The sequence below is a fragment of the Helianthus annuus genome, chromosome 1 (assembly GCF_002127325.2).
Source record: "Helianthus annuus cultivar XRQ/B chromosome 1, HanXRQr2.0-SUNRISE, whole genome shotgun sequence".
Taxonomy (NCBI): Eukaryota; Viridiplantae; Streptophyta; class Magnoliopsida; order Asterales; family Asteraceae; genus Helianthus; species Helianthus annuus.
In genome coordinates, this window is record NC_035433.2 from 57831380 (window position 1) to 57837074 (window position 5695).

A 5695-nucleotide genomic window follows, 5' to 3' on the forward strand; every position below is an offset into this window, starting at 1 on the left:
TAAACAATGTTGTGAAAATAAATACTTACCAAATATATATTTATAACGTTTAGTTTTGTGAAAATCCCACCCCCGATAGTTTGTAAATAAAGTCATGGCGAAATTTATATTTCGAAAACATGTCAGAAATAATTCTAACACTTGTAGTGTAAATAATTTTAAGTGTTAGGTTTTTAGAAAAATTTTGCCAGAGTTTCCTCTGTAACTGGAGGTGGCCACGCTTTCAAGCGTATCATTTTCTTTTACTAAATCCATTTCAACAACTTCTTTACTTAATCAAACAATTTCCGACACAACGAACTAGTCGACAAGTATGTAAATCGCATAAATCACATGAACTTGTAGTTTTTCCGAAACTATAGTGTAAATCCCATTATATTTTGTGGATCTTTATATAAAGTAATTTGATCTCGTAAAACCTCGTTTTTAGAGCAAATCCATCTTTACAACTTCTCGTCATCTTTTACAAAGATTGTTATTTTGTCGAAACTTTTCATTTCACAAGTGTTTACACACTTGTGGTTTATAAAAATCATGCTTGTTAGTGTAAGATCCATTTTTAGAAAACATCATTTCTTTGACACTTGGTCTTTCGAAAATACCACTTGCAGATACGTAGATCTGCTAGTTTTAAACACTATTCCATAAGTAAAACATTTTTACACAAGTTCATGATTCGCGTGTGGTAGAGTTTCACCTTTTAACCCTTGTCTCATTCAAAACAAGCTTATGTCATGATCCATGACCATGATCAAACCGGGTTAAACGATGATCCGAGCTACCACATCATAGATCGGGTCTAAATAATCACAACTTTCAATTACTACAACATTTACACAACTAGTGAGCTTTTAACCATCATTTTTCATGTTTTTAGTAGACTTTAATGCTTCAAATTGCAAGATTCCGAGTTTTAATCGTTACACATCGTATTAACCACTTTAGATTAGTTCAAGAGAGTGTTTTAAGCATTATACCTCTAGCTCGAGGCTAGGGAAGAATCTAGACGTAAATCGGGTGGATAAAAGCTAGAGAGTGAGGTCCTTCGCCTTCCGTTTGCTCCGAGCTTCCTAATACGTGACCCTTGACACTTGTATGGACTTGGGATTGCTTGATCAAAATCGAACAATGATGGATGGGGGGTGGGTGCTCTCGGCCGAGAGAGGTGTGTTTTGTGTTGTGTTGTGAGTGTTGTGATGAACATGTTATGCTAAACTTAGAACTTATAGACAAAGCTTAAGGAAATTAACCATTGGATTTTGTGTATTCTAGATATTAAGCACAAGTAATTAAATAATCAAGAAATAGGACAAGGGTGTCCCCCTTCTTGGGGACGGTTTGTAAGGGGGGGGGGTACTAGTTCAAATCCAACCAAATGTTAAGTATTTAGTCAGGTTAACTAAGTTAAGTTTAGGGGTTAACTTGGTTAGTTGTGTGTTGTGTTTTAACACGGGTGTTAGGGTGTTCAGGGACCCTAACTGGCTCAGAAAAAAAGATCAATAATGTTATTAACAATATTTTCATGTTCCGGGTAAAGTCCGGTTGTTCGGTTGGATAGTAATCCGTTAAAGCACTTAACAAAGCTTTTAAGTGTCGTTAATAACATTTTTTTAGTGACACAACTTATTCCCGACACTTTGGAAAGTGTCTAGTAATATTTTTCTTATGTTTTGGCACTTTATTAGCCAGCTAGAAGCTGAATTGTAAATTAAAGTGCTGTGCTTTGTGCTCGGTGTATGTTTTAGGCACATCCAGTCATCGTAACTTATTCCTAGAGACGCAGTTCTACAACCCTTGTATCCCTACACTCACTATGGGTGTAGTAAAATATCTCTGGCTCATACAGGCCCTAGAGGTAGTATCTGCCTGATGCTGGCTTTATCAGCATGTTCAATAGGTTATCCGTTCATAGTGCTACTGTGCTTTTGTGCATCATGTTTGTCACTAAGGTTCAGTATGTAAATAATGTAGTGACGGTAAGTAAAGTATGATGCAGGAATATACAAGTACCAGAATTCAAGTAGCAGTTCATCCACACTTTCAGTTAAGCACATTAATTAAGCAGCAATTAATTGTTAATTAAATCGTACGGATACCTGGTTTAGTGAGGGTTGTCACAGTACACACTCTCAAGTGGGAACGGGGGAGGACAACTAGCACGTCCAACTCCATCCCACTGACGAGTTAGCCGAGTGCGAAGCAACAAACACTGGGGGACCCCGCGCGAGTATCACTCGCATCACTCAAACGGCTACCCCAATGAGTAATACCGTTGGTCCGTCAAACTCAGCTCCTCCAAACATTTCGGCGTTATTAGGTTTACCAGAAGGTGAAACCTTAGCCTCCTGGTATGCTAAACAGATTGTTACTATAAACGCTGTTTACCAGTCGTTAGGTGCACAACAAGCAATACTACAAGCGTAACCATCTCTAGTGACACCCCCTGGGCCAACATAGGGGGCGCGCCAAACACCGCCTCAACAAAACATATAAGGGCAGTTCAGCAGACATCCTCCTCAAAGAAGACCAAGCGTACACGAGACGCACGACACGTATGAGGAGACAGGAAGTTACTATGATCATCTGTCCAACGCGCAACATAGGCGTCCGTTGCATAGCCGGCTAGGGCCGCGCAACATCAACAATGAATGGGATAACACAGATGAGGATGATCCAACTTGGCAAGAAGACGAGGGTTCTTCAGTATTCAACCACTTGCAAAGAAATCACGAGTCTTACAGACCGAGGCCGCGCGCCGCCTACAATGAAGCAGCAGAACATGATTTTAGCCTGGTTTACAGACCAGCAGAAGCCGCCGAACACTCGAAGTTTATCTGGAGCATCGCTCTAGCCCCGTTAGAAAAAGAAAAGTTGCCACAAACCGTGGGAAAGTTCAACGGTCTTACTAACCCAGATGATCATGTTCGACTGTTCACAAGTGTTGGTGTTTTAGGACAATGGACCATGCCAATGTGGTGCCATCTTTTCGTCCAAACTTTCACGGGGGCTGCTCGCGTGTTGTTCGAAAGACTACCACCTAGGAGAATCAAATCGTGGATTGATTTCAGAGATTAATTTGTAACCCATTTCAGCCAGCAAAGACGCTATCAGCGCGATACGTCCAAATGTAATACATTAACTCAGCTACTTGGGATTGTATCCCTGCTGACTCAAACCACTTAGCCGAGGGTAACGTCGCCTTCAAAAGAAGGGCCTACCACTTTACGCATTAATAACTTAATTAATTATCTTTCAATATTCCGACCATTTGGGATTGTATCCTTGCTGACTCAAACCACTGGGTTGAGGGTAACGTCACCTTCAAAAGAGGGGCCTACTACTATAACTAAGATAATCTCTTAAAAAGTGCAAAAGTGCGGAAATCATCAAAGGTTACATTAAAGGCGAGTCGGATCCAAGTGTTTCATCTTGTCTATCTGTTTTTATTTTATTTTATTTTATTTTATTTTCAGCATTTTAGTTTTTATTTTTCATGTTTAAAACCTTTTCTAAAAATTTTGATTTGATTAGACGTTGAGGATAAACCGGTACTAAAAGCTCTTGTGTCCTTGGACGACCTCGGTATCTTACCAACGCTATACTACGCTCATGATGGGTGCACTTGCCCATATGGGTGTTTAGTGTTAGTAGAATATCGTGTTTTATAAATTTAAAACTTGACTAATGTGTAAAATGGGCTTAAAATATCAATAAAAACATATAACACACAACACACATCAAGTTTTTAGCGCCGTTGCCGGGGACACAAGGATTTTAAGAAAGTTAGGAATCAACGGCCTAATCGTTTTTTTCTTGTTTTCCTATTTTTTTTAGGATTTTTCTAAATTTTTCAGCTTCTGCGGAGCTCAGCAAGGGGTCGTGCCTGCTGAACACGCCCCCGTGCCCAATCTTTGGTACTAACAATCCTGTTTTAAGTCAGACAGTAGCTGAACACGGGGCCGTGCCCACCGAACACACTGTCACACCCCAACCGATGACGGAAACATTGGGGCATGGCACTGAGCGAAACAGATTGTCCAGGAGAAATCCATAACAGCTAATTTTACCAAATATTTAAGTTAAGTCCCATACCAAAACATACTTAGGAAACCAGTTATTACAGACATTGTATCTCACAGACAAATTAAATTGTTTCGACAACTCAGATTAAATAAAAAGATAAATTGTCTTTGTTTCTAGACTCCATCCTACTCGATTCCACAAAAGCAGGAAAACACAGCATCCTAGCAGATAACATCCTAAACACCTGTCACATACATTAAAATAAAGGTCAATACATAAAATGTAAAGGTGAGCATACAAGTTTGATATATCATAATAGAGTTCAAAATAGTTTACGCATAACCAGTATGTACAACGTATAATGTGAAGCATGCAAGTTATCGACAAAGATTCTTTCAATACCAATGACTGCGATTTGACTGCGAGTAACGAGTGTGCAACACATGTTCACCACTGCGAACACGTGAAGTAATATCCTTAACAACCCCTGTCCACAGCAGGTGCTGAGTCCAAACTATAGTACTATCGTTGCTAAGGCAGGCAGACAGCAATCAATGTGTAAACATAACAAACAGGCATTCATAGAATCACGTATAACACGCAATAGCGGTTAGCGTATAAATAGTGTTTACGTTGTGTGTCGATTGTGATTTGAATATAGATAACGTATGTAACACCCAAAAGTGTATAAAGCAAAAAGGGACCGAGTATACTCACAGATTGTGTCTAACAAATAAACACAGCCTTGGATTGAAGTGAGCGCTGAGAGATTAGCCTGAATAGTTAACGATAGCATAAAAGATATGTGGCGTGTAAAACTGTGCAAAGTGTCGAAGGATCGGACGGTCGTTCGATCGGGTAACGATCCGATTGGTTGGACACTTAGTGAGAACAAGTTCACAGCAATTTGTCACGCGATCGGATTGCAATCCGATCGGGTGGCAATCCACCGTTGAACATGTTGAAAATTGTTTTAGTGTTTGAAGTTCAAAACATCACAGGGTCGGACGGTCGTTTGATCAGATGGCAATCCGATCGGACGGCAATCCGTTCGACGTTCAAAACTTTAGAAAGGTTGAAACATAGTCTTAAGTGTGAGGCCAAGTGCAAGCCGATCGGACACGGCAATCCGATCGGACGGAAATCCGTCCAGGTGGCCTGATCGTCTTGACACTTGTTTGTTTTGAAAGTTTGCGGTTCTCTCAAGATGGAGTGACAACGTGCCAAACAACAGAACCCTATCAACGCCCAGGTGACCCGATCGGGCAGGAATCACCCTAGTCCGGTCGGTCAGCTGTTCGAATCGACGGTTCATGTTTAACCCGAGATCGGTTGTCTCATTGATAGAACACAGATCTTGAACCGACACAACACTAAGAGAGAGTAGAAGATCAGAACAAGCTTCGATTCTATCGGTTGTGAGTGCATTGAGTGTAAAAGAGTTGAAAGAAAGTTAGAAAACCATCTTTCAATCCTTTTCACCATGAATATGTTAAGATCTATGCAAGATCTTTGTTTATTCGAGTGGAAATCTTCCAGATCTAAGTTGTTCTTGGTGGATTGAAGCCAAAACAAGAAGTTCATAAGAACCCCATGATGACATCACCCTAGAACACCTCAAATCCATTGATTTCACGGTTAAAAGTTAAGATTTAAAAGATAGAAAGGTGTA